General features: G+C 38.9%; 5 non-coding genes across 5 annotated transcripts; all 5 read right to left on the bottom strand.

Annotated features, from left to right (window-relative positions):
- Positions 1 to 5,488: 5,488 nt before the first annotated feature.
- On the bottom strand, positions 5,489 to 5,562 carry TRNAI-AAU (transfer RNA isoleucine (anticodon AAU)). The gene has a single exon. It is a non-coding gene; the product is annotated as a tRNA-Ile (tRNA).
- A 2,458-nt stretch (positions 5,563 to 8,020) lies between these two features.
- TRNAI-AAU (transfer RNA isoleucine (anticodon AAU)) lies at positions 8,021 to 8,094 on the bottom strand. Its single transcript has one exon. It is a non-coding gene; the product is annotated as a tRNA-Ile (tRNA).
- A 489-nt stretch (positions 8,095 to 8,583) lies between these two features.
- TRNAI-AAU (transfer RNA isoleucine (anticodon AAU)) lies at positions 8,584 to 8,657 on the bottom strand. Its single transcript has one exon. It is a non-coding gene; the product is annotated as a tRNA-Ile (tRNA).
- Positions 8,658 to 13,936: 5,279 nt separating this feature from the next.
- Positions 13,937 to 14,010, bottom strand: TRNAI-AAU (transfer RNA isoleucine (anticodon AAU)). Its single transcript has one exon. It is a non-coding gene; the product is annotated as a tRNA-Ile (tRNA).
- A 209-nt stretch (positions 14,011 to 14,219) lies between these two features.
- TRNAI-AAU (transfer RNA isoleucine (anticodon AAU)) lies at positions 14,220 to 14,293 on the bottom strand. The gene has a single exon. It is a non-coding gene; the product is annotated as a tRNA-Ile (tRNA).
- Positions 14,294 to 18,765: the final 4,472 nt, after the last annotated feature.

Here is an 18,765-nt window from a genome sequence, read left to right on the forward strand (position 1 = left end):
ACTAGACAGAAAAGCTAGTATGAATCGGCATATCTGCATAAATATTGATATGAATTGTTTAGGACAGTAGGAAAAAATAAACTATAAAAAGCCGCAATAAGGATCACGGTAACAAATTGTGATCCGAAGACAAAATTGAACAACTGGCCCATGATGGATCGAACCCACGACCTTCGCGTTATTAGCACGACGCTCTAACCAACTGAGCTAATGGGCCACGCTGCAGACATGTTTAGTAGAAAAGTAATGATGTTCGGGGTCAAACATTTATATTGTGTATAACTAGACAGAAAAGCTAGTATGAATCGGCATATCTGCATAAATATTGATATGAATTGTTTAGGACAGTAGGAAAAAATAAACTATAAAAAGCCGCAATAAGGATCACGGTAACAAATTGTGATCCGAAGACAAAATTGAACAACTGGCCCATGATGGATCGAACCCACGACCTTCGCGTTATTAGCACGACGCTCTAACCAACTGAGCTAATGGGCCACGCTGCAGACATGTTTAGTAGAAAAGTAATGATGTTCGGGGTCAAACATTTATATTGTGTATAACTAGACAGAAAAGCTAGTATGAATCGGCATATCTGCATAAATATTGATATGAATTGTTTAGGACAGTAGGAAAAAATAAACTATAAAAAGCCGCAATAAGGATCACGGTAACAAATTGTGATCCGAAGACAAAATTGAACAACTGGCCCATGATGGATCGAACCCACGACCTTCGCGTTATTAGCACGACGCTCTAACCAACTGAGCTAATGGGCCACGCTGCAGACATGTTTAGTAGAAAAGTAATGATGTTCGGGGTCAAACATTTATATTGTGTATAACTAGACAGAAAAGCTAGTATGAATCGGCATATCTGCATAAATATTGATATGAATTGTTTAGGACAGTAGGAAAAAATAAACTATAAAAAGCCGCAATAAGGATCACGGTAACAAATTGTGATCCGAAGACAAAATTGAACAACTGGCCCATGATGGATCGAACCCACGACCTTCGCGTTATTAGCACGACGCTCTAACCAACTGAGCTAATGGGCCACGCTGCAGACATGTTTAGTAGAAAAGTAATGATGTTCGGGGTCAAACATTTATATTGTGTATAACTAGACAGAAAAGCTAGTATGAATCGGCATATCTGCATAAATATTGATATGAATTGTTTAGGACAGTAGGAAAAAATAAACTATAAAAAGCCGCAATAAGGATCACGGTAACAAATTGTGATCCGAAGACAAAATTGAACAACTGGCCCATGATGGATCGAACCCACGACCTTCGCGTTATTAGCACGACGCTCTAACCAACTGAGCTAATGGGCCACGCTGCAGACATGTTTAGTAGAAAAGTAATGATGTTCGGGGTCAAACATTTATATTGTGTATAACTAGACAGAAAAGCTAGTATGAATCGGCATATCTGCATAAATATTGATATGAATTGTTTAGGACAGTAGGAAAAAATAAACTATAAAAAGCCGCAATAAGGATCACGGTAACAAATTGTGATCCGAAGACAAAATTGAACAACTGGCCCATGATGGATCGAACCCACGACCTTCGCGTTATTAGCACGACGCTCTAACCAACTGAGCTAATGGGCCACGCTGCAGACATGTTTAGTAGAAAAGTAATGATGTTCGGGGTCAAACATTTATATTGTGTATAACTAGACAGAAAAGCTAGTATGAATCGGCATATCTGCATAAATATTGATATGAATTGTTTAGGACAGTAGGAAAAAATAAACTATAAAAAGCCGCAATAAGGATCACGGTAACAAATTGTGATCCGAAGACAAAATTGAACAACTGGCCCATGATGGATCGAACCCACGACCTTCGCGTTATTAGCACGACGCTCTAACCAACTGAGCTAATGGGCCACGCTGCAGACATGTTTAGTAGAAAAGTAATGATGTTCGGGGTCAAACATTTATATTGTGTATAACTAGACAGAAAAGCTAGTATGAATCGGCATATCTGCATAAATATTGATATGAATTGTTTAGGACAGTAGGAAAAAATAAACTATAAAAAGCCGCAATAAGGATCACGGTAACAAATTGTGATCCGAAGACAAAATTGAACAACTGGCCCATGATGGATCGAACCCACGACCTTCGCGTTATTAGCACGACGCTCTAACCAACTGAGCTAATGGGCCACGCTGCAGACATGTTTAGTAGAAAAGTAATGATGTTCGGGGTCAAACATTTATATTGTGTATAACTAGACAGAAAAGCTAGTATGAATCGGCATATCTGCATAAATATTGATATGAATTGTTTAGGACAGTAGGAAAAAATAAACTATAAAAAGCCGCAATAAGGATCACGGTAACAAATTGTGATCCGAAGACAAAATTGAACAACTGGCCCATGATGGATCGAACCCACGACCTTCGCGTTATTAGCACGACGCTCTAACCAACTGAGCTAATGGGCCACGCTGCAGACATGTTTAGTAGAAAAGTAATGATGTTCGGGGTCAAACATTTATATTGTGTATAACTAGACAGAAAAGCTAGTATGAATCGGCATATCTGCATAAATATTGATATGAATTGTTTAGGACAGTAGGAAAAAATAAACTATAAAAAGCCGCAATAAGGATCACGGTAACAAATTGTGATCCGAAGACAAAATTGAACAACTGGCCCATGATGGATCGAACCCACGACCTTCGCGTTATTAGCACGACGCTCTAACCAACTGAGCTAATGGGCCACGCTGCAGACATGTTTAGTAGAAAAGTAATGATGTTCGGGGTCAAACATTTATATTGTGTATAACTAGACAGAAAAGCTAGTATGAATCGGCATATCTGCATAAATATTGATATGAATTGTTTAGGACAGTAGGAAAAAATAAACTATAAAAAGCCGCAATAAGGATCACGGTAACAAATTGTGATCCGAAGACAAAATTGAACAACTGTCCTTGGGGGAATCGAACCCACGACCTTCGCGTTATTAGCACGACGCTCTAACCAACTGAGCTAATGGGCCACGCTGCAGACATGTTTAGTAGAAAAGTAATGATGTTCGGGGTCAAACATTTATATTGTGTATAACTAGACAGAAAAGCTAGTATGAATCGGCATATCTGCATAAATATTGATATGAATTGCTTAGGACAGTAGGAAAAAATAAACTATAAAAAGCCGCAATAAGGATCACGGTAACAAATTGTGATCCGAAGACAAAATTGAACCACTGGCCCATGGGGGGATCGAACCCACGACCTTCGCGTCATTAGCACGACGCTCTAACGAACTGAGCTAATGGGCCCCGCTGCAGACATGTTTAGTAGAAAAGTAATGATGTTCGGGGTCAAAAATTTATATTGTGTATAACTAGACAGAAAAGCTAGTATGAATCGGCATATCTGCATAAATATTGATATGAATTGTTTAGGACAGTAGGAAAAAATAAACTATAAAAAGCCGCAATAAGGATCACGGTAACAAATTGTGATCCGAAGACAAAATTGAACAACTGGCCCATGATGGATCGAACCCACGACCTTCGCGTTATTAGCACGACGCTCTAACCAACTGAGCTAATGGGCCACGCTGCAGACATGTTTAGTAGAAAAGTAATGATGTTCGGGGTCAAACATTTATATTGTGTATAACTAGACAGAAAAGCTAGTATGAATCGGCATATCTGCATAAATATTGATATGAATTGTTTAGGACAGTAGGAAAAAATAAACTATAAAAAGCCGCAATAAGGATCACGGTAACAAATTGTGATCCGAAGACAAAATTGAACAACTGGCCCATGATGGATCGAACCCACGACCTTCGCGTTATTAGCACGACGCTCTAACCAACTGAGCTAATGGGCCACGCTGCAGACATGTTTAGTAGAAAAGTAATGATGTTCGGGGTCAAACATTTATATTGTGTATAACTAGACAGAAAAGCTAGTATGAATCGGCATATCTGCATAAATATTGATATGAATTGTTTAGGACAGTAGGAAAAAATAAACTATAAAAAGCCGCAATAAGGATCACGGTAACAAATTGTGATCCGAAGACAAAATTGAACAACTGGCCCATGATGGATCGAACCCACGACCTTCGCGTTATTAGCACGACGCTCTAACCAACTGAGCTAATGGGCCACGCTGCAGACATGTTTAGTAGAAAAGTAATGATGTTCGGGGTCAAACATTTATATTGTGTATAACTAGACAGAAAAGCTAGTATGAATCGGCATATCTGCATAAATATTGATATGAATTGCTTAGGACAGTAGGAAAAAATAAACTATAAAAAGCCGCAATAAGGATCACGGTAACAAATTGTGATCCGAAGACAAAATTGAACCACTGGCCCATGGGGGGATCGAACCCACGACCTTCGCGTCATTAGCACGACGCTCTAACGAACTGAGCTAATGGGCCCCGCTGCAGACATGTTTAGTAGAAAAGTAATGATGTTCGGGGTCAAAAATTTATATTGTGTATAACTAGACAGAAAAGCTAGTATGAATCGGCATATCTGCATAAATATTGATATGAATTGTTTAGGACAGTAGGAAAAAATAAACTATAAAAAGCCGCAATAAGGATCACGGTAACAAATTGTGATCCGAAGACAAAATTGAACCACTGGCCCATGGGGGGATCGAACCCACGACCTTCGCGTCATTAGCACGACGCTCTAACGAACTGAGCTAATGGGCCCCGCTGCAGACATGTTTAGTAGAAAAGTAATGATGTTCGGGGTCAAACATTTATATTGTGTATAACTAGACAGAAAAGCTAGTATGAATCGGCATATCTGCATAAATATTGATATGAATTGTTTAGGACAGTAGGAAAAAATAAACTATAAAAAGCCGCAATAAGGATCACGGTAACAAATTGTGATCCGAAGACAAAATTGAACCACTGGCCCATGGGGGGATCGAACCCACGACCTTCGCGTCATTAGCACGACGCTCTAACGAACTGAGCTAATGGGCCACGCTGCAGACATGTTTAGTAGAAAAGTAATGATGTTCGGGGTCAAACATTTATATTGTGTATAACTAGACAGAAAAGCTAGTATGAATCGGCATATCTGCATAAATATTGATATGAATTGTTTAGGACAGTAGGAAAAAATAAACTATAAAAAGCCGCAATAAGGATCACGGTAACAAATTGTGATCCGAAGACAAAATTGAACCACTGGCCCATGGGGGGATCGAACCCACGACCTTCGCGTCATTAGCACGACGCTCTAACGAACTGAGCTAATGGGCCACGCTGCAGACATGTTTAGTAGAAAAGTAATGATGTTCGGGGTCAAACATTTATATTGTGTATAACTAGACAGAAAAGCTAGTATGAATCGGCATATCTGCATAAATATTGATATGAATTGTTTAGGACAGTAGGAAAAAATAAACTATAAAAAGCCGCAATAAGGATCACGGTAACAAATTGTGATCCGAAGACAAAATTGAACCACTGGCCCATGGGGGGATCGAACCCACGACCTTCGCGTCATTAGCACGACGCTCTAACCAACTGAGCTAATGGGCCACGCTGCAGACATGTTTAGTAGAAAAGTAATGATGTTCGGGGTCAAACATTTATATTGTGTATAACTAGACAGAAAAGCTAGTATGAATCGGCATATCTGCATAAATATTGATATGAATTGTTTAGGACAGTAGGAAAAAAGAAACTATAAAAAGCCGCAATAAGGATCACGGTAACAAATTGTGATCCGAAGACAAAATTGAACCACTGGCCCATGATGGATCGAACCCACGACCTTCGCGTTATTAGCACGACGCTCTAACCAACTGAGCTAATGGGCCACGCTGCAGACATGTTTAGTAGAAAAGTAATGATGTTCGGGGTCAAACATTTATATTGTGTATAACTAGACAGAAAAGCTAGTATGAATCGGCATATCTGCATAAATATTGATATGAATTGTTTAGGACAGTAGGAAAAAATAAACTATAAAAAGCCGCAATAAGGATCACGGTAACAAATTGTGATCCGAAGACAAAATTGAACCACTGGCCCATGATGGATCGAACCCACGACCTTCGCGTTATTAGCACGACGCTCTAACCAACTGAGCTAATGGGCCACGCTGCAGACATGTTTAGTAGAAAAGTAATGATGTTCGGGGTCAAACATTTATATTGTGTATAACTAGACAGAAAAGCTAGTATGAATCGGCATATCTGCATAAATATTGATATGAATTGTTTAGGACAGTAGGAAAAAATAAACTATAAAAAGCCGCAATAAGGATCACGGTAACAAATTGTGATCCGAAGACAAAATTGAACCACTGGCCCATGGGGGGATCGAACCCACGACCTTCGCGTCATTAGCACGACGCTTTAACGAACTGAGCTAATGGGCCACGCTGCAGACATGTTTAGTAGAAAAGTAATGATGTTCGGGGTCAAACATTTATATTGTGTATAACTAGACAGAAAAGCTAGTATGAATCGGCATATCTGCATAAATATTGATATGAATTGTTTAGGACAGTAGGAAAAAATAAACTATAAAAAGCCGCAATAAGGATCACGGTAACAAATTGTGATCCGAAGACAAAATTGAACCACTGGCCCATGATGGATCGAACCCACGACCTTCGCGTTATTAGCACGACGCTCTAACCAACTGAGCTAATGGGCCACGCTGCAGACATGTTTAGTAGAAAAGTAATGATGTTCGGGGTCAAACATTTATATTGTGTATAACTAGACAGAAAAGCTAGTATGAATCGGCATATCTGCATAAATATTGATATGAATTGTTTAGGACAGTAGGAAAAAATAAACTATAAAAAGCCGCAATAAGGATCACGGTAACAAATTGTGATCCGAAGACAAAATTGAACCACTGGCCCATGATGGATCGAACCCACGACCTTCGCGTTATTAGCACGACGCTCTAACCAACTGAGCTAATTGGCCACGCTGCAGACATGTTTAGTAGAAAAGTAATGATGTTCGGGGTCAAACATTTATATTGTGTATAACTAGACAGAAAAGCTAGTATGAATCGGCATATCTGCATAAATATTGATATGAATTGTTTAGGACAGTAGGAAAAAATAAACTATAAAAAGCCGCAATAAGGATCACGGTAACAAATTGTGATCCGAAGACAAAATTGAACCACTGGCCCATGGGGGGATCGAACCCACGACCTTCGCGTCATTAGCACGACGTTCTAACGAACTGAGCTAATGGGCCACGCTGCAGACATGTTTAGTAGAAAAGTAATGATGTTCGGGGTCAAACATTTATATTGTGTATAACTAGACAGAAAAGCTAGTATGAATCGGCATATCTGCATAAATATTGATATGAATTGTTTAGGACAGTAGGAAAAAATAAACTATAAAAAGCCGCAATAAGGATCACGGTAACAAATTGTGATCCGAAGACAAAATTGAACCACTGGCCCATGATGGATCGAACCCACGACCTTCGCGTTATTAGCACGACGCTCTAACCAACTGAGCTAATGGGCCACGCTGCAGACATGTTTAGTAGAAAAGTAATGATGTTCGGGGTCAAACATTTATATTGTGTATAACTAGACAGAAAAGCTAGTATGAATCGGCATATCTGCATAAATATTGATATGAATTGTTTAGGACAGTAGGAAAAAATAAACTATAAAAAGCCGCAATAAGGATCACGGTAACAAATTGTGATCCGAAGACAAAATTGAACCACTGGCCCATGATGGATCGAACCCACGACCTTCGCGTTATTAGCACGACGCTCTAACCAACTGAGCTAATGGGCCACGCTGCAGACATGTTTAGTAGAAAAGTAATGATGTTCGGGGTCAAACATTTATATTGTGTATAACTAGACAGAAAAGCTAGTATGAATCGGCATATCTGCATAAATATTGATATGAATTGTTTAGGACAGTAGGAAAAAATAAACTATAAAAAGCCGCAATAAGGATCACGGTAACAAATTGTGATCCGAAGACAAAATTGAACCACTGGCCCATGGGGGGATCGAACCCACGACCTTCGCGTTATTAGCACGACGCTCTGACCAACTGAGCTAATGGGCCACGCTGCAGACATGTTTAGTAGAAAAGTAATGATGTTCGGGGTCAAACATTTATATTGTGTATAACTAGACAGAAAAGCTAGTATGAATCGGCATATCTGCATAAATATTGATATGAATTGTTTAGGACAGTAGGAAAAAATAAACTATAAAAAGCCGCAATAAGGATCACGGTAACAAATTGTGATCCGAAGACAAAATTGAACCACTGGCCCATGATGGATCGAACCCACGACCTTCGCGTTATTAGCACGACGCTCTAACCAACTGAGCTAATGGGCCACGCTGCAGACATGTTTAGTAGAAAAGTAATGATGTTCGGGGTCAAACATTTATATTGTGTATAACTAGACAGAAAAGCTAGTATGAATCGGCATATCTGCATAAATATTGATATGAATTGTTTAGGACAGTAGGAAAAAATAAACTATAAAAAGCCGCAATAAGGATCACGGTAACAAATTGTGATCCGAAGACAAAATTGAACCACTGGCCCATGGGGGGATCGAACCCACGACCTTCGCGTTATTAGCACGACGCTCTAACCAACTGAGCTAATGGGCCACGCTGCAGACATGTTTAGTAGAAAAGTAATGATGTTCGGGGTCAAACATTTATATTGTGTATAACTAGACAGAAAAGCTAGTATGAATCGGCATATCTGCATAAATATTGATATGAATTGTTTAGGACAGTAGGAAAAAATAAACTATAAAAAGCCGCAATAAGGATCACGGTAACAAATTGTGATCCGAAGACAAAATTGAACCACTGGCCCATGATGGATCGAACCCACGACCTTCGCGTTATTAGCACGACGCTCTAACCAACTGAGCTAATGGGCCACGCTGCAGACATGTTTAGTAGAAAAGTAATGATGTTCGGGGTCAAACATTTATATTGTGTATAACTAGACAGAAAAGCTAGTATGAATCGGCATATCTGCATAAATATTGATATGAATTGTTTAGGACAGTAGGAAAAAATAAACTATAAAAAGCCGCAATAAGGATCACGGTAACAAATTGTGATCCGAAGACAAAATTGAACCACTGGCCCATGGGGGGATCGAACCCACGACCTTCGCGTCATTAGCACGACGTTCTAACGAACTGAGCTAATGGGCCACGCTGCAGACATGTTTAGTAGAAAAGTAATGATGTTCGGGGTCAAACATTTATATTGTGTATAACTAGACAGAAAAGCTAGTATGAATCGGCATATCTGCATAAATATTGATATGAATTGTTTAGGACAGTAGGAAAAAATAAACTATAAAAAGCCGCAATAAGGATCACGGTAACAAATTGTGATCCGAAGACAAAATTGAACCACTGGCCCATGGGGGGATCGAACCCACGACCTTCGCGTCATTAGCACGACGCTCTAACGAACTGAGCTAATGGGACCCGCTGCAGACATGTTTAGTAGAAAAGTAATGATGTTCGGGGTCAAACATTTATATTGTGTATAACTAGACAGAAAAGCTAGTATGAATCGGCATATCTGCATAAATATTGATATGAATTGTTTAGGACAGTAGGAAAAAATAAACTATAAAAAGCCGCAATAAGGATCACGGTAACAAATTGTGATCCGAAGACAAAATTGAACCACTGGCCCATGATGGATCGAACCCACGACCTTCGCGTTATTAGCACGACGCTCTAACCAACTGAGCTAATGGGCCACGCTGCAGACATGTTTAGTAGAAAAGTAATGATGTTCGGGGTCAAACATTTATATTGTGTATAACTAGACAGAAAAGCTAGTATGAATCGGCATATCTGCATAAATATTGATATGAATTGTTTAGGACAGTAGGAAAAAATAAACTATAAAAAGCCGCAATAAGGATCACGGTAACAAATTGTGATCCGAAGACAAAATTGAACCACTGGCCCATGATGGATCGAACCCACGACCTTCGCGTTATTAGCACGACGCTCTAACCAACTGAGCTAATGGGCCACGCTGCAGACATGTTTAGTAGAAAAGTAATGATGTTCGGGGTCAAACATTTATATTGTGTATAACTAGACAGAAAAGCTAGTATGAATCGGCATATCTGCATAAATATTGATATGAATTGTTTAGGACAGTAGGAAAAAATAAACTATAAAAAGCCGCAATAAGGATCACGGTAACAAATTGTGATCCGAAGACAAAATTGAACCACTGGCCCATGGGGGGATCGAACCCACGACCTTCGCGTCATTAGCACGACGTTCTAACGAACTGAGCTAATGGGCCACGCTGCAGACATGTTTAGTAGAAAAGTAATGATGTTCGGGGTCAAACATTTATATTGTGTATAACTAGACAGAAAAGCTAGTATGAATCGGCATATCTGCATAAATATTGATATGAATTGTTTAGGACAGTAGGAAAAAATAAACTATAAAAAGCCGCAATAAGGATCACGGTAACAAATTGTGATCCGAAGACAAAATTGAACCACTGGCCCATGGGGGGATCGAACCCACGACCTTCGCGTCATTAGCACGACGCTCTAACGAACTGAGCTAATGGGACCCGCTGCAGACATGTTTAGTAGAAAAGTAATGATGTTCGGGGTCAAACATTTATATTGTGTATAACTAGACAGAAAAGCTAGTATGAATCGGCATATCTGCATAAATATTGATATGAATTGTTTAGGACAGTAGGAAAAAATAAACTATAAAAAGCCGCAATAAGGATCACGGTAACAAATTGTGATCCGAAGACAAAATTGAACCACTGGCCCATGATGGATCGAACCCACGACCTTCGCGTTATTAGCACGACGCTCTAACCAACTGAGCTAATGGGCCACGCTGCAGACATGTTTAGTAGAAAAGTAATGATGTTCGGGGTCAAACATTTATATTGTGTATAACTAGACAGAAAAGCTAGTATGAATCGGCATATCTGCATAAATATTGATATGAATTGTTTAGGACAGTAGGAAAAAATAAACTATAAAAAGCCGCAATAAGGATCACGGTAACAAATTGTGATCCGAAGACAAAATTGAACCACTGGCCCATGATGGATCGAACCCACGACCTTCGCGTCATTAGCACGACACTCTAACCAACTGAGCTAATGGGCCACGCTGCAGACATGTTTAGTAGAAAAGTAATGATGTTCGGGGTCAAACATTTATATTGTGCATAACTTGACAGAAAAGCTAGTATGAATCGGCATATCTGCATAAATATTGATATGAATTGTTTAGGACAGTAGTAAGAAATAAACTATAAAAAGCCGCAATAAGGATCACGGTAACAAATTGTGATCCGAAGACAAAATTGAACCACTGGCCCATGGGGGAATCGAACCCACGACCTTCTCAGAATTAGCACGACGCTCTAACCAACTGAGCTAATGGGCCACGCTGCAGACATGTTTAGTAAAAAAATAATGATGTTCGGAGTCAAACATTTATATTGTGTATAACTAGACAGAAACGCTAGTATAAATCAGCATATCTGCATAAATATTGATTTGAATTATTTAGGACAGTAGGAAAAAAATAAATTATAAAAAGCCGCAATAAGGATCACGGTAACAAATTGTGATCCGAAGACAAAATTGAACCACTGGCCCATGATGGATCGAACCCACGACCTTCGCGTCATTAGCACGACACTCTAACCAACTGAGCTAATGGGCCACGCTGCAGACATGTTTAGTAGAAAAGTAATGATGTTCGGGGTCAAACATTTATATTGTGTATAACTAGACAGAAAAGCTAGTATGAATCGGCATATCTGCATAAATATTGATATGAATTGCTTAGGACAGTAGGAAAAAATAAACTATAAAAAGCCGCAATAAGGATCACGGTAACAAATTGTGATCCGAAGACAAAATTGAACCACTGGCCCATGGGGGGATCGAACCCACGACCTTCGCGTTATTAGCACGACGCTCTAACGAACTGAGCTAATGGGCCCCGCTGCAGACATGTTTAGTAGAAAAGTAATGATGTTCGGGGTCAAACATTTATATTGTGTATAACTAGACAGAAAAGCTAGTATGAATCGGCATATCTGCATAAATATTGATATGAATTGCTTAGGACAGTAGGAAAAAATAAACTATAAAAAGCCGCAATAAGGATCACGGTAACAAATTGTGATCCGAAGACAAAATTGAACCACTGGCCCATGATGGATCGAACCCACGACCTTCGCGTTATTAGCACGACGCTCTAACCAACTGAGCTAATGGGCCACGCTGCAGACATGTTTAGTAGAAAAGTAATGATGTTCGGGGTCAAACATTTATATTGTGTATAACTAGACAGAAAAGCTAGTATGAATCGGCATATCTGCATAAATATTGATATGAATTGTTTAGGACAGTAGGAAAAAATAAACTATAAAAAGCCGCAATAAGGATCACGGTAACAAATTGTGATCCGAAGACAAAATTGAACCACTGGCCCATGATGGATCGAACCCACGACCTTCGCGTCATTAGCACGACACTCTAACCAACTGAGCTAATGGGCCACGCTGCAGACATGTTTAGTAGAAAAGTAATGATGTTCGGGGTCAAACATTTATATTGTGCATAACTTGACAGAAAAGCTAGTATGAATCGGCATATCTGCATAAATATTGATATGAATTGTTTAGGACAGTAGTAAGAAATAAACTATAAAAAGCCGCAATAAGGATCACGGTAACAAATTGTGATCCGAAGACAAAATTGAACCACTGGCCCATGGGGGAATCGAACCCACGACCTTCTCAGAATTAGCACGACGCTCTAACCAACTGAGCTAATGGGCCACGCTGCAGACATGTTTAGTAAAAAAATAATGATGTTCGGAGTCAAACATTTATATTGTGTATAACTAGACAGAAACGCTAGTATAAATCAGCATATCTGCATAAATATTGATTTGAATTATTTAGGACAGTAGGAAAAAAATAAACTATAAAAAGCCGCAATAAGGATCACGGTAACAAATGGTGTTCCGAAGACAAAATTGAACCACTGGCCTATGATGGATCGAACCCACGACCTTCGCGTCATTAGCACGACGCTCTAACGAACTGAGCTAATGGGCCCCGCTGCAGACATGTTTAGTAGAAAAGTAATGATGTTCGGGGTCAAACATTTATATTGTGTATAACTAGACAGAAAAGCTAGTATGAATCGGCATATCTGCATAAATATTGATATGAATTGTTTAGAACAGTAGGAAAAAATAAACTATAAAAAGCCGCAATAAGGATCACGGTAACAAATTGTGATCCGAAGAAAAAATTGAACCACTGGCCCATGGGGGGATCGAACCCACGACCTTCGCGTCATTAGCACGACGCTCTAACGAACTGAGCTAATGGGCCCCGCTGCAGACATGTTTAGTAGAAAAGTAATGATGTTCGGGGTCAAACATTTATATTGTGCATAACTTGACAGAAAAGCTAGTATGAATCGGCATATCTGCATAAATATTGATATGAATTGTTTAGGACAGTAGTAAGAAATAAACTATAAAAAGCCGCAATAAGGATCACGGTAACAAATTGTGATCCGAAGACAAAATTGAACCACTGTCCCTTGGGGGAATCGAACCTACGACCTTCTCAGAATTAGCACGACGCTCTAACCAACTGAGCTAATGGGCCACGCTGCAGACATGTTTAGTAAAAAAATAATGATGTTCGGAGTCAAACATTTATATTGTGTATAACTAGACAGAAACGCTAGTATAAATCAGCATATCTGCATAAATATTGATTTGAATTATTTAGGACAGTAGGAAAAAAATAAACTATAAAAAGCCGCAATAAGGATCACGGTAAAAAAATGGTGTTCCGAAGACAAAATTGAACCACTGGCCCATGGGGGGATCGAACCCACGACCTTCGCGTTATTAGCACGACGCTCTAACCAACTGAGCTAATGGGCCACGCTGCAGACATGTTTAGTAAAAAAATAATGATGTTCGGAGTCAAACATTTATATTGTGTATAACTAGACAGAAACGCTAGTATAAATCAGCATATCTGCATAAATATTGATTTGAATTATTTAGGACAGTAGGAAAAAAATAAACTATAAAAAGCCGCAATAAGGATCACGGTAACAAATGGTGTTCCGAAGACAAAATTGAAGCACTGGCCCATGGGGGGATCGAACCCACGACCTTCGCGTTATTAGCACGACGCTCTAACCAACTGAGCTAATGGGCCACGCTGCAGACATGTTTAGTAAAAAAATAATGATGTTCGGAGTCAAACATTTATATTGTGTATAACTAGACAGAAACGCTAGTATAAATCAGCATATCTGCATAAATATTGATTTGAATTATTTAGGACAGTAGGAAAAAAATAAACTATAAAAAGCCGCAATAAGGATCACGGTAACAAATGGTGTTCCGAAGACAAAATTGAACCACTGGCCCATGGGGGGATCGAACCAACGACCTTCGCGTTATTAGCACGACGCTCTAACTAACTGAGCTAATGGGCCCCGCTGCAGACATATATGTTTATTTAAAAAATAATGATGTTCGGGGTCAAACATTTATATTGTGTATAACTGGAGAGAAATTTTTGTATAAATCAGCATATCTGCATAAATATTGATTTGAATTATTTAGGACAGTAGGAAAAAAATAAACTATAAAAAGCCGCAATAAGGATCACGGTAACAAATGGTGTTCCGAAGACAAAATTGAACCACTGGCCCATGGGGGGATCGAACCAACGACCTTCGCGTTATTAGCACGACGCTCTAACTAACTGAGCTAATGGGCCCCGCTGCAGACATATATGTTTATTTAAAAAATAATGATGTTCGGGGTCAAACATTTATATTGTGTATAACTGGAGAGAAATTTTTGTATAAATCAGCATATCTGCATAAATATTGATTTGAATTATTTAGGACAGTAGGAAAAAAATAAACTATAAAAAGCCGCAATAAGGATCACGGTAACAAATGGTGTTCCGAAGACAAAATTGAACCACTGGCCCATGGGGGGATCGAACCCACGACCTTCGCGTTATTAGCACGACGCTCTAACTAACTGAGCTAATGGGCCACGCTGCAGACATGTTTAGTAAAAAAATAATGATGTTCGGGGTCAAACATTTATATTGTGTATAACTGGAGAGAAATTTTTGTATAAATCAGCATATCTGCATAAATATTGATTTGAATTATTTAGGACAGTAGGAAAAAAATAAACTATAAAAAGCCGCAATAAGGATCACGGTAACAAATGGTGTTCCGAAGACAAAATTGAACCACTGGCCCATGGGGGGATCGAACCCACGACCTTCGCGTTATTAGCACGACGCTCTAACTAACTGAGCTAATGGGCCACGCTGCAGACATGTTTAGTAAAAAAATAATGATGTTCGGGGTCAAACATTTATATTGTGTATAACTGGAGAGAAATTTTTGTATAAATCAGCATATCTGCATAAATATTGATTTGAATTATTTAGGACAGTAGGAAAAAAATAAACTATAAAAAGCCGCAATAAGGATCACGGTAACAAATGGTGTTCCGAAGACAAAATTGAACCACTGGCCCATGGGGGGATCGAACCCACGACCTTCGCGTTATTAGCACGACGCTCTAACTAACTGAGCTAATGGGCCACGCTGCAGACATGTTTAGTAAAAAAATAATGATGTTCGGGGTCAAACATTTATATTGTGTATAACTGGAGAGAAATTTTTGTATAAATCAGCATATCTGCATAAATATTGATTTGAATTATTTAGGACAGTAGGAAAAAAATAAACTATAAAAAGCCGCAATAAGGATCACGGTAACAAATGGTGTTCCGAAGACAAAATTGAACCACTGGCCCATGGGGGGATCGAACCCACGACCTTCGCGTTATTAGCACGACGCTCTAACTAACTGAGCTAATGGGCCACGCTGCAGACATGTTTAGTAAAAAAATAATGATGTTCGGGGTCAAACATTTATATTGTGTATAACTGGAGAGAAATTTTTGTATAAATCAGCATATCTGCATAAATATTGATTTGAATTATTTAGGACAGTAGGAAAAAAATAAACTATAAAAAGCCGCAATAAGGATCACGGTAACAAATGGTGTTCCGAAGACAAAATTGAACCACTGGCCCATGGGGGGATCGAACCCACGACCTTCGCGTTATTAGCACGACGCTCTAACTAACTGAGCTAATGGGCCACGCTGCAGACATGTTTAGTAAAAAAATAATGATGTTCGGGGTCAAACATTTATATTGTGTATAACTGGAGAGAAATTTTTGTATAAATCAGCATATCTGCATAAATATTGATTTGAATTATTTAGGACAGTAGGAAAAAAATAAACTATAAAAAGCCGCAATAAGGATCACGGTAACAAATGGTGTTCCGAAGACAAAATTGAACCACTGGCCCATGGGGGGATCGAACCCACGACCTTCGCGTTATTAGCACGACGCTCTAACTAACTGAGCTAATGGGCCACGCTGCAGACATGTTTAGTAAAAAAATAATGATGTTCGGGGTCAAACATTTATATTGTGTATAACTGGAGAGAAATTTTTGTATAAATCAGCATATCTGCATAAATATTGATTTGAATTATTTAGGACAGTAGGAAAAAAATAAACTATAAAAAGCCGCAATAAGGATCACGGTAACAAATGGTGTTCCGAAGACAAAATTGAACCACTGGCCCATGGGGGGATCGAACCCACGACCTTCGCGTTATTAGCACGACGCTCTAACTAACTGAGCTAATGGGCCACGCTGCAGACATGTTTAGTAAAAAAATAATGATGTTCGGGGTCAAACATTTATATTGTGTATAACTGGAGAGAAATTTTTGTATAAATCAGCATATCTGCATAAATATTGATTTGAATTATTTAGGACAGTAGGAAAAAAATAAACTATAAAAAGCCGCAATAAGGATCACGGTAACAAATGGTGTTCCGAAGACAAAATTGAACCACTGGCCCATGGGGGGATCGAACCCACGACCTTCGCGTTATTAGCACGACGCTCTAACTAACTGAGCTAATGGGCCACGCTGCAGACATGTTTAGTAAAAAAATAATGATGTTCGGGGTCAAACATTTATATTGTGTATAACTGGAGAGAAATTTTTGTATAAATCAGCATATCTGCATAAATATTGATTTGAATTATTTAGGACAGTAGGAAAAAAATAAACTATAAAAAGCCGCAATAAGGATCACGGTAACAAATGGTGTTCCGAAGACAAAATTGAACCACTGGCCCATGGGGGGATCGAACCAACGACCTTCGCGTTATTAGCACGACGCTCTAACTAACTGAGCTAATGGGCCCCGCTGCAGACATATATGTTTATTTAAAAAATAATGATGTTCGGGGTCAAACATTTATATTGTGTATAACTGGAGAGAAATTTTTGTATAAATCAGCATATCTGCATAAATATTGATTTGAATTATTTAGGACAGTAGGAAAAAAATAAACTATAAAAAGCCGCAATAAGGATCACGGTAACAAATGGTGTTCCGAAGACAAAATTGAACCACTGGCCCATGGGGGGATCGAACCAACGACCTTCGCGTTATTAGCACGACGCTCTAACTAACTGAGCTAATGGGCCCCGCTGCAGACATATATGTTTATTTAAAAAATAATGATGTTCGGGGTCAAACATTTATATTGTGTATAACTGGAGAGAAATTTTTGTATAAATCAGCATATCTGCATAAATATTGATTTGAATTATTTAGGACAGTAGGAAAAAAATAAACTATAAAAAGCCGCAATAAGGATCACGGTAACAAATGGTGTTCCGAAGACAAAATTGAACCACTGGCCCATGGGGGGATCGAACCAACGACCTTCGCGTTATTAGCACGACGCTCTAACTAACTGAGCTAATGGGCCCCGCTGCAGACATATATGTTTATTTAAAAAATAATGATGTTCGGGGTCAAACATTTATATTGTGTATAACTGGAGAGAAATTTTTGTATAAATCAGCATATCTGCATAAATATTGATTTGAATTATTTAGGACAGTAGGAAAAAAATAAACTATAAAAAGCCGCAATAAGGATCACGGTAACAAATGGTGTTCCGAAGACAAAATTGAACCACTGGCCCATGGGGGGATCGAACCCACGACCTTCGCGTTATTAGCACGACGCTCTAACTAACTGAGCTAATGGGCCACGCTGCAGACATGTTTAGTAAAAAAATAATGATGTTCGGGGTCAAACATTTATATTGTGTATAACTGGAGAGAAATTTTTGTATAAATCAGCATATCTGCATAAATATTGATTTGAATTATTTAGGACAGTAGGAAAAAAATAAACTATAAAAAGCCGCAATAAGGATCACGGTAACAAATGGTGTTCCGAAGACAAAATTGAACCACTGGCCCATGGGGGGATCGAACCCACGACCTTCGCGTTATTAGCACGACGCTCTAACTAACTGAGCTAATGGGCCACGCTGCAGACATGTTTAGTAAAAAAATAATGATGTTCGGGGTCAAACATTTATATTGTGTATAACTGGAGAGAAATTTTTGTATAAATCAGCATATCTGCATAAATATTGATTTGAATTATTTAGGACAGTAGGAAAAAAATAAACTATAAAAAGCCGCAATAAGGATCACGGTAACAAATGGTGTTCCGAAGACAAAATTGAACC

This window comes from Parasteatoda tepidariorum, chromosome 4 (genome assembly GCF_982258835.1).
Source record: "Parasteatoda tepidariorum strain Cologne lab strain chromosome 4, Ptep-v5.0, whole genome shotgun sequence".
In the NCBI taxonomy this organism is placed as follows: Eukaryota; Metazoa; Arthropoda; class Arachnida; order Araneae; family Theridiidae; genus Parasteatoda; species Parasteatoda tepidariorum.